Below are 11,811 nucleotides of genomic sequence, written 5' to 3' on the forward strand. Positions count from 1 at the left end.
CTCGGCCTCCCAAAGTGCTGGGATTACAGGCTTGAGCCACCGCGCCCGGCCGGTTCAAAATCTTAAACATAGAGTTATCATATGACCTAGCAATTCCATACTTGGGCGTATATCCCCCCAAAATTAGAAGCATAAAAAACAATGCATGAATATCCATTACAGCATTATTTATAGTAAGCAAAAAAGGAAACAACTAAATGTCCATCAGTTGGTAAGTAGCTAAATAAAATACGTGGTATACTTATACACAATATGTTATTTGACAATGAAAAAAAGTACTGAAACATGCTACTACATAGACGAACGTTGAAAGCCTTATTCTGATGTAATAATTTGATGTACAGATTATTTCATCACCCAGGTAATGAGCGTAGTATCCAGTGCTTTTCTGATTCTCTCCATCCTCCCACCCTATACCCTCAAGCAGGCCCTGGTGTTTATTGTTCCTTTTCTGGTGTCCATGTGTGCCCAAGGTTTAGTTCCCATTTATACATGTGGTATTTGGTTTTCTGTTCCTGTGTTAATTTGCTTAGGATAATGACCTCCAGCTGTATTCATGTTGCTGCAGAGAACGTGATCTCATTCTTTTTTATGGCTGCATAGTGTTCCATGGTATATATGTGACATGGTTTCATTATCCAGCCCACTGTTGATGGGGCATCTAGGTTGATTCCATGTGTTCAATACTGTAAATAGTGCTGCAGTGAACATACCCAGGCGTGTGTTTTTATGGAAGAGCAATTTCTATTCCCTTGGATATATACCCAGTAATGGGATGCTGCGTTGAATGCTAGTTACGTTTTAACTTCTTGGAGAAGTCTTCAAACTGCTTTCCACAGTGGTTGAACTAATTTATATTCCCACAGCAATCTATAAACATTCCCTTCCTCTACAACCTTGCCAGCATCTGTAATTTTTTGACATTTTAATAATAGCTATTCTGATTGATGTGAGATGGCATCTCGTTGTTACTGTGATTTGCATTTCTTTCATGATTAATGATGTCGAGCTTTTTCTTATATGCTTGTTGACCAAATGTATGTCTTTGTTTGAGAAATGTCTTTTCATGTCCTTTGCCCATTTTTAAATGGAGTTGTTTGTTTTTTGCTTGTTAATTTGTTTGATTTTGTTATAGTTTATGCATGTTAGACCTTTGTTGAATTAATAGTTTGAAAATTTTTCTCCCATTCTGTAGGTTGTCTGTGCCCTCTGTTGATAGTTTCTTTTGCTGTGCAGAAGGTCTTTAGTTTAATTAGGTCCCACTTGACAATTTTTGGTTTTGTTGCAATTGCTTTTGGAGTCTTCATCATAAAATCTTTGCCAAGGCCTATATCCAGAATGCTAGTTCCTAGGTTTTCTTCAGGAGTTTTTATAATTTTGTGGTTTTTTGGTTGTTGTTTTGTTTTGTTCTTTGTTGTTGTTTTTGAGACAGAGTCTTGCTCTGTCACCCAGGCTGGAGTGCAGTGGTGCAATCTTGGCTGACTGCAAACTCTGCCTCCCAGGTTCAAGCAATTCTCCTGCCTCAGCCTCCCGAGTAGCTAGAATTATAGGCCCTTGCCACCACGCCCAGGTAATTTTCTGTGTTTTTAGTAGAGACGGGGTTTCACTGTGTTAGCCAGGATGGTCTTGATCTCCTGACCTGGTGATCCACCTGCCTTGGCCTCCCAAAGTGCTAGGATTATAGGTTTCAGCCATCGCACCTGACCTATAGTTTTGTGTTTTACATTTATGTCTTGAATCCATCTTGAGTTGATTTTTGTATATGGTGTAAGGAAGGGGTCCTGTTTCAGTCTTCTGTGTATGACTGGCCAGTTATCCCAGCACCATTTATTGAATAGGGAGTCCTTTCCCCATTACTTGTTTTTGTCAGATTTGTCAAAGATCAGATGGTTGTAGGTGTGTGGCATTATTTCTGGGCTCTCTGTTCTGTTCCATTGGTCCACGTGTCTGTTTTTGTACCAGTACCATGATATTTTAGTTACTGTAGCACTGTAGTATAGTGTGAAGTTTGACAGCATGATGCCTCCCAGCTTTGTTCATTTTACTTAGGATTGCCTTGGCTATGGCTTTTTGGGTTCCATATGAATTTTAGAATAGTGTTTTCTAATTCTGTGAAAAATGTCATTGGTTGTTTCATAGGAATAGCATTAAATCTGTAAATTGAAACAGCCACTTTTAAATCAATTGATGTGGACCCACTGACCTGATAGACAAAGTCCAGTTTTCCAGTTTTGTGTTTTGTCTGAGCCCACTTCATCTGTGTTGTGATAAAACTGAAAGGAGCTATCACAGTTTACTAGTTTCTTAGGTGGAAGGGAGTCAATTACTTCAAATCAAAATGTGAAATAATATTTTTTTAAAAGCCACCTGATCCAAGTGAACCAAGCGTAATTTTAGAAGCCTGGTTTAGAATTAGAAAAATACATTATTTAAGAAAACATTATTGGCCGGGCACAGTGGCTCACCCCTGTAATCCCAGCACTCTGGGAGGCCGAGGTGGGCAGATCACAAGGTCAGGAGATCGAGACCATCCTGGCTAACACGGACTCCATTAAAAATACAAAAAATTAGCCGGGCGTGGTAGCGGGCGCCTGCAGTCCCAGCTACTCGGGAGGCCGAGGCAGGAGAATGGCGTGAACCTGGGAGGCGGAGCTTGCAGTGAGCCGAGATTGCACCACTGCACTGCAGCCCGGACGACAGAGAAAGACTATGTCTAAAAAAAAAAAAAAAAAAAGAAGAAAAGAAAAGATTATTGATGATGTATATTGAGTTAGAGAAATTATATAGATCTTTATCAGAAGAATGATGTGTATTTTGGTATGTTTTGTGTATTAGGTGTTTCATAGCTGTACATTAGAGTCTAATCAATTTTAACAGAAACTAAAAATTTAGATTTAATCAAAAGAACAAATATACTCATTTCACTCATTTGGGTTAAAGCTAGTAGCAATATTTCAATCTTAAGATAATCCCCTTCAAAAGCCTTCAATAGAGAATACCAGAAAAAGAATATTGATAATTGTTAGCTAAGGAATATAAAGGAATTCATTATTCTGTTCCCTTTAGTTTTGCATAAGCTTGATGTTGTTGATACTTAAAATTTTGAAAGAATTTAAAAAATTTACATGGACTTAGGCAATAAACCAATACCATCTTGCTTGGACAACAGTGCAATGTGTTGATTATTTTTTTCCCTAGAAAACCAGTGTTTTGCAATGGTTTTCCTACTGTGAGTGAGAACTTTGATGCAATGCTGGTTTGGTATCCAAGTCTTTTTCTTTTCTATGTAATCATATGAGGGATTGGTACAACAAAAACAGCTGCCCTCAAGAGACTTGACAGATGTGTTCAGAGTGAGCGCTCTATAAGCACTGAAATCTAATCTGTTTCCAAAGCAGTACCACTTGCAGCAGAGTCCCTAATAAACCATCTCGGTTAATTTGTGAAACTGGAGAAGCTATGCAAACATGTGCATCAACCAAATAAACACTACAAGATTGTTAAAAAATAGAATTCCAGGGCATCTATTAGATATAATTTTAAAGCCTTTACTTAGCTTTTACGTGTTGAACAACTTGAAAGGTTGGCAGGTTTGAAAACTGATGGTCTTCATCTCAGGGCAGGAAAAGTAATATGTTTTTGAGTAACGTTTATTTCCTGTCAAGTCCTCACCTATATTAAGTACCTTAAACTGTACACTCTTACATGAGAGATGAAAGTGCTAATTTTAAGGACATAACAATACAACTAAAATTATGAGTGATTCCAGCTTCTGCTAATAGTTAGAACCCTTTGAAGGATATGGCACAATAGATGGGAGTGATGGATGAAGAAAATGTTGGTCTTTTATTCAGTGATTTAGTGGGCTTAAATTAGGTTGAATCTCATATTAATAATTCTGAGAATAGTAAAGACCAAAGATGGGCCTTGGAAGATTTGAGGCCAAAAATATGGAACCCTATTTTAAGTAAGTATTTTTACCAAAATCAAGGCAAATGCTGGGAGATATAGAACCTCATTTTTAAAAGAAATTTATCTAGAAACTCATGTAAGTATGTGGGGTTAGGAATTTATGACCAATTAGTCCTAATACTGTACTGAGGACTCACTTTGTGTGGACCATGAGAGCGTTGTACTAGGGCTTAGGGCAATATACTAACGAAAGTGGCATTATCTCTGCCTTCAAATTAATCTGCAAGTACAGAAATGAGTTCTGAAAAGAGAAAACCCTCAGTCTGAAACACACACGGACACACACATGCACACACAGGTTTGTCTTTCGGCTTGGGTCTATATAATTTAGGTGAAGATTTTATTTCTTTTTTTTTTGAGACAGAGTCTCGCTCTGTCACCCAGGCTGGAGTGCAATGGCACTATCTCAACTCACTGCAACCTCTTCCTCCTGGGTTCACATGATTCTCCCGTCTCAGCCTCCCGAGTAGCTGGGATTATAGGCACCTGCCATCACGTCCAGCTAATTTTTATATATTTTTAAAGATGAGGTTTCACCATGTTGGCCAGACTGGTCTTGAACTCCTGACCTCAGGTGATCCACCCACCTCAGTCTCCCAAAATGCTGGGATTACAGGTGTGAGCCACCACATTCAGCCAGGTGAAGATTTTCTTTAGGGCAGCCTTAGAATTGTAGATGCCAAGTGATAGAAATGTAACATAAATTAGCCTAAGTAGAAAACATCTGGCAAATTCTGAACCACAGAAAAGGCAGGGGAGGAACTGAGCTGAAGACAACTGAACCGGGATTAGACTCTGTCAGATTTTTCTTTTTCAACCTTTCATTGATTCATTCTCTCTCTCTTCCTCTGTCTCTGTGTGTGTGTGTGTGTGTGTGTGTGTGTGTGTGGTGAGAGTGTGTTAAAATTTACATAAGAAAATGTACCATTTTAACCATTTTTAAGTATACAATTCAGTGGTATTATGTTCACAATATTATGCAACCTTCACAACTAAGCATTTCCAGACCTTTTCTATCATCCTAAACAGAAACCCTGTACTCGTTAACAATAATTCCCTATTCCTCCCTACTTCCAGCCCCTGGTAACCACTATTCTACTTTCTGTCTCTATAAATTGTGTATTCGAGGTACATCATATAAATGAAATCATAAAATACTTGTTCTTTTGTGTCTGGCTTATTCTACCTAGCATAGTGTTTTCAAGCTTCATTTATGTTGTAGTATTGAGGCAGAAATTAGAGAAAGAAGAAAATAAAATTAAAATGAGAAAAATAAGTTCTCCTTTGTTAGGCTGACTCACTCCAAAAGGCAGTAACAGGCACAGCCCAGACCAAGGAAAAGTCTTGATAACACTATCTAAGAAGCTAGGGCTCAAAGGAAGTGCTCTGGAGACTCTCTCAGCACTCCTTCAAAATAGGGAGAAGAGAAACAAATTTTCCTTTCTCTTATGATTCTGTTTTTCATCTAAGCAGCACAGTGAAGATCATGAGATGCCTGAGCAAGCCTGGGTTGCAGCCACCTAGGCACTGTAGTGAAGGTTATGAGCTAAGCCCATGCAAGGCACAAGAGCAAGCCTGGATAACAGCCATCTGGGCCACATAGCAAAAGCTATATGTAAGCCTGAGTTATGAACCTTTCATAGTATGATTAACTGCTTTTGTTCTGCTTCTGTATCCTTGCTTTTGTGCCACCGTAAGCTTGTTTCAAGCTAGCCCACCTCCTTTTAGAAATGTGTATAAAAGTCAAGTGCTGTCTTTGTTCTGGTCCCAGTCTTTGGATGTTAATCCACTGGCTCTGAGTGCACTCAACAAATCCTCCTATTTCATCCAGTGGTCTCTCTGGCCCTCCTGATTCCTGCAACAGTATGTATCAAAGTTTTACTTTTTATGGATGAATGCTGTTCCATTGTAGGTATGTTCCACATTTTTTTTGTGTGTGTATGTACATTCAATGTTTATTACAAGTAATTGGCGATGCAATGAGACAGTGCTCACATGGCATAGTCATAGTCATAACAAGGCTTAAAAGCATATACAAGTGAAAGTATAAAGCATGAAGACATGTTTACATACTTACAAGTACTTAGAAAAGTGGTGCTGGACAACTATAGAGCTTTAAAAATTTAGGACCAACTAATGCCCTTTTACCTCATTCAACTCTCAATTTTTTGTATGAAAGGTGAGGTCAGGAGTTTGAGACCAGCCTGGCCAACATGATGAAACCCCATCTTTACTAAACATACAAAAAAAAATAGCCAGGTGTAGTTGTGGGCTCCTGTAATCCCAGTAATCCCAGCTACTTGGGATTGAGGCAGGAGAATTGCTTGAAGCCGAGACAAGGAGGTTGCAGTGAGTCGAGATCGTGCCACTGCACTCCAGCCTGGGCAACAAGAATAAAACTCCATCTCCAAAAAAAAAAAAAAGAAAGAAAAGTTTGTTTTAATTTTTTTTTTTTCTTTGAGATGAAGTCTGGCTCTTGTGCCCTGGGCTGGAGTGCAGTGGCGCAATCTTGGCCCACTGCAACCTCTGCGTCTGGGGTTCAAGCAATTCTCCTGAGTCAGCCTCCCGAGTGCCAGGATTACAAGCGTCTGCCATCACACCCGGCTACTTTTTGTAGTTTTAGTAGAGATGGGGTTTCACCATGTTGGCCAGGCTGGTCTTGAATTCCTGACCTCAGGTGATCTGCCTGACTTGGTCTCCCAAAGTGCTGGGATTACAGGTGTGAGTCACCATGCCTGGCCTCTTTTTAAATTTTTGTAAGACTTCTGTTAATTAGGCAATGCCATGGAAAGAAAAGAAGACACTGTAAAGTTTGTAGCACTTCTCCATGGAGGGAAGGCATAGGGAAGCAAAATAAAGTTGGTTTTCACAAGCACTGCAGAAGGAACATTCATACTTCATACAATGACTTTATACACAACACTTTGTGAAGAGAGCAACATGTTTACTGTAAGATACTGTTATGAAGAATCCCTGGCAAAATAACATTTCCACTTTATTTTGGGGCATCAAAAACCATCCAACTAAGTGATTGTGTCCACAAAAATTTATCTCAGGAGTCAAATGTGCCTTTATCTTAAAAATTACATGCTTGCTATTATGAAACAATCCTGTTTCTCATTCCAGGTTCAGAATGCTTAAGAAATAACTTTTAGTGTAAACAGCATCATTCCAATTTAGTCATTTAAAATAATCTGTATTCTCCCTCCACCCCTTTTTTAAGGTATGTAGTTTCCAATGGGAGTCTTTGATATAAATCTGCTTTCTAAAGTTTCAACAAGGCTAAGTTTCCATTCATTCAATATGTGACAGGTCAATTCCCTTTACTCTTATGTATACTGAAATGTTCACTAGTCTTTGGTTTTATAAAATGAGGTTTCACATTATAATTTAAGAATTTCCTTGTCAAATATAGTAATTAATAAATGTATATTGCCCAATTGTTTCATTTTACATGTATACAGATATGTCATTTTCATATGTGTATATAATGATTAAGAGAAACTGACCTATAAACTTTAAAATATCCAGAAAAGTCATCTTTTTCTGCCCCATTCATATTTAAGTCCTTTAACTTATCACTTGATTAACCAAAGTTCCTTCTTAAAAAATTGTATATGGCTGGATGCAGTGGCTCAAGCCTGTAATCCCAGCACTTTGGGAGGCCAAGGTGGGCAGATCACGAGGTCAGGAGATCAAGACCATCCTGGCTAACATAGTGAAACCCCATCTCTACTAAAAATACAAAATATTAGCTGGGCGTGGTGGCAGGCACCTGTAGTCCCAGCTACTCAGGAGGCTGAGGTAGGAGAATGGCGTGAACCCAGGAGGCAGAGTTTGCAATAAGCCGAGATCACGCCACTGCACTCCAGCCTAGGCAGCAGAGCGAGACTGTGTCTCAAAAAAAAAAAAAAAAAAAAATCGTATTGGCTTAAATGAAGTAGCTTAGAAAAACAGTAATGCTGACAAGACATCATCTTACACCATTAGCTAACATGGACATGAAGCCAGGGGCCATCTACAGTGTGTGAAATGCCACAGGAAGTCATCAACAAGGAGGAGAGTTATGTCAGTCCAGTTTCTTTAAGAACTCTGTGTGGGGTTTAAGCTGCCTCCTGCGGTAGATAAGCCTGGGCAATTGCCTTAAGGACATTTTTCTTGGAGGTTTCCTAACTTCCCCTCCGAAAAGAACTCATCCAAAATAAAATAAACCTCTTCAAAATTAAAGATGATATCAAGTTCACATACACTGCCAAAATACTTGTCAAATAATTCCATGTAATGATGAATCGTTTCTAGGGTAGTTAGTTCATTGCCCTGATTCGCAGTAGCACAGCAAATATACAAACGGCATATCTTTTGTAAACAATCTTCAGATATCTTCACATTTTAGGTTTCTGTGCTAAAGTGAACAAGTTCTCTTGTAATATTTTCCTTCTCTTTGTCCAATAGCTGGATATACCATTTTTGCAGTTGAGGCTTTCCCTGACAACTTTTAATAAAAAGCAGCATAAACTGCATGGTTGTCTCAGGTTGCCAGTGCGCAGGAGGTCCGCCTGTGGCAACAGGTTCTGAGGGGAAGCCAGTTACCATGCTGAGGAAGAGAAGCGGCCATGTTGCTGTGAGGAGGGGACCTGGTTGACCCACATTTTCTTTATACATTCATCTGTTGAAGGACATTTGGATTGTTTCTACCTTTTGGTTATTGTGAATAATGCTGCTATGAACCTTGGTGTACAAGTATCTGAGTCCCTGCTTTGCATTGTTTTGGGTATATGCCTAAGAGTAGAATTGCTGGACCACATGGTAATCCCACATGTAACTTTTTGAGCATTCTTTCTCTTTCACATTTGCTTCATTATCTCTGAATAACATTTCCACAATAGTATAAACGCAGCTCCGGCATCTCCAGGTTCACAACATCATAGTATTTAGACCGGAGAAGAGAGATTATCTTCCTCTAACAAAGGGTTAAAAACCTGGGAAGGACATTTAATTGGCTAAGTTGTCTCTTCAACTCTTATCTAAAACAGTCACTGAAGGTCAGTGAATATCAGGGATGGTGTGTGGAGATGTGATTATTGGAGAGTCCTAGGATTAACCTCATCGAACTAGGTAGAGTCAGGTTCCTTACCTCATCGCTGGGGAAATGCAATCATGAAGAAAGGACAGTTCCCATCTGGGACATGTGTCTAAATCTGGCAGGAAGGGAATACAATTCCCAGAAAGAAGGGAGGGGTTGCCTGCACATGGCTACTAGAGAAATACTTGTGAGCTAAGTGACCATCCCAAATCTGCAAACATCAAAAGTTTTGTTTCATTGTTGTAGTTTGTGGTTAATATAATCAGTCAAGGTAGGTTTGTATACCGCACCCTCCCAACCCCCACCAAAGAAAGGAACCTGTCTGAAACGTAGGACATTTCATGGAATAATTCATAGTAAATCTCTTTAAACACTTGTTTAACAAGTACAGTGACATTTTTCAGGGGAAAAGCCTGTGAAAACCACTTCATATAGATAAACAGTTGATGGTTGTATTTTTAAAAATCTGTTTTCAATATGAGCTTATATTTCGGCTTGAGTGCCTTCATGGATACATTTCCAAACTATATTACAGCAGCAGAGAATAAAGCTGTGTACTTTGACTTTCAACTATTTGTGCCGTTTCTACTTTTAGCTTGGATTCAAATGATGTCAAATAGATGGAAACTGCCTGTTGAGAGTTGAGAACTGCATTGCCAGCAGTTTTTTATTCCTACTAAGCTTGGAACACAGAGCCAAGAATTCGCATGACTTATTCAGTTGTTGTATCAAATCAAATTTAGTAAATTATTGATCTGATTTCAAGATTCATGAGGTTTCCTTTGCTTTTAAAACTTCTGTTTTAGGCCGGGCGCGGTGGCTCAAGCCTGTAATCCCAGCACTTTGGGAGGCCGAGACGGGCGGATCACGAGGTCAGGAGATCCAGACCATCCTGGCTAACATGGTGAAACCCCGTCTCTACTAAAAAATACAAAAAATTAGCCGGGCGAGGTGGCGGGCGCCTGTAGTCCCAGCTACTCGGGAGGCTGAGGCAGGAGAATGACGGGAACCCGGGAGGCGGAGCTTGTAGTGAGCCGAGATCGCGCCACTGAACTCCAGCCTGGGCGACAGAGTGAGACTCTGTCGCAAAAAAAAAAAAAAAAACTTCTGTTTTATATTTATACATCCAGCAAAGAAAGCTATCTTCGCTAAGCATATAATACAAGAATAAGAATAATTCTCTTATTTATTCTCTAGTGCCTCATCCCAATTAATCCTCTTTATTTCCTTTCATAATTACATTATTATGCTATTTCCTGTCTTTATTTTTTGATTCACTCTGCATCTTACCTTTTCCATTTTAAGCATTCTTTCAGTTTTAGGCTTTCATTTCATCATTATCCATTTCACATCTCTTATTTCTGTCACAGGCCATTCCGTTTGTATCTTATTTATCACCAGATAATCAATAAGCATAACGTTCAAAAGAATGTTTTGATTCTGTACGTTTATTGGCATGCTAAATTACTGCTTTTTTGTGATGGAGGAGGGGAGTTAATGTAGTTCAGAGAAGGAAATCAAAGAGACACGAATTGATAATGGCTGTTCATTTCCTCTTAAAAACAATGCTTATCTAGTTATAAATTGACTTGTAGAATTAACTTTTTAATGTATTATGGAATCTCTCTCTGTTTTCTGTTTTTTTTTTCCCTCTCTCCCCCTCCTCCCTCTCTTTCCCCTCTGACCCATTCCTTCTCTGTCTCTCTCTTTCCTTTTTTCCTTACCTCCATATTTCCCTCCTTTTTGCCCTTCCTCACTCCCTGTCTCATCTCCCTCCCCTCTTCCAAATGAAAACACTTAAATTTTCTAGGAAAAAAATATATATTTCTAAGATGGTTATCTAAGTCTCTTCAGTTTACCCAAGTAGATACCAAAAAAATAATTAAGTCTGTCTGTTGTCCTTGGAGGTGTATCTCAAAAGAAGATGTGTCTTTGTTACCTTGGATTTGCCTATGAAACCACAAATTGTTGCTACCACCAGCCTCACCCACTACTTTCATGATAGAATGTGGAGGGAGTCTTTGGACAAAGGTACACAGGAAAATGAAGGGTGGTTGTGAAGCAGAGAGGCATACATAGGAGAAAGAGAAAGGCTTTCAGAATTTTCAGTTTTGTTAACATTCCATTCCTATCTCAGGAGATTTCAGTATATTTTCAGGTAATCAATTGATTGTTAGTAACTAATTCCCTTTGCTTCTCTTTGCCTTCCTTCTTCTAATGTTAGTCATTCTCTTCTCCCTTGATTAACCTCACTGATCCTATTGGTTTTCTTCTCATCAACCAATTATTTTATATATATATATTTTTTTTTTTTTTGAGACAGAGTCTCACTGTTTCACCCAGGCTGGAGTGCAGTGGCGCCATCTCGGCTCACTGCAAGCTCTGCCTCCCGGGTTCACGCCATTCTCCTGCCTCAGCCTGCCAAGTAGCTGGGACTACAGGCGCCCGCCACCATGCCCAGCTAATTTTTTTTGTATTTTTAGTAGAGATGGAGTTTCACCGTGTTAGCCAGGATGGTCTCAATCTCCTGACCTTGTGATCCGCCCGCCTCGGTCTCCCAAAGTGCTGGGATTACAGGCATGAGCCACGGCGCCCGGCCAATAATAATATTTTTAAATGTACATTCTAAATGGGCAGCTTGACCTATATCTATTTCTCAATCATGGCATACTGTCCATCATACCTTTTCGATTAATAAACTCATATTGGGCTTTCTTTCTGATGGCTTTGCCTCTCCTGTGTTTAAGACAGACTTT

The 11,811-nt window shown here is 39.3% G+C and overlaps 1 pseudogene; it reads right to left on the reverse strand.

The window, feature by feature from the left end:
- Positions 1-8,036: 8,036 nt before the first annotated feature.
- LOC105512724 lies at positions 8,037-8,596 on the reverse strand (annotated as a pseudogene).
- Between the last annotated feature and the right edge of the window lie 3,215 nt (positions 8,597-11,811).

The sequence above is a fragment of the Colobus angolensis genome, unplaced genomic scaffold, assembly GCF_000951035.1.
Source record: "Colobus angolensis palliatus isolate OR3802 unplaced genomic scaffold, Cang.pa_1.0 Scaffold104, whole genome shotgun sequence".
In the NCBI taxonomy this organism is placed as follows: domain Eukaryota; kingdom Metazoa; phylum Chordata; class Mammalia; order Primates; family Cercopithecidae; genus Colobus; species Colobus angolensis.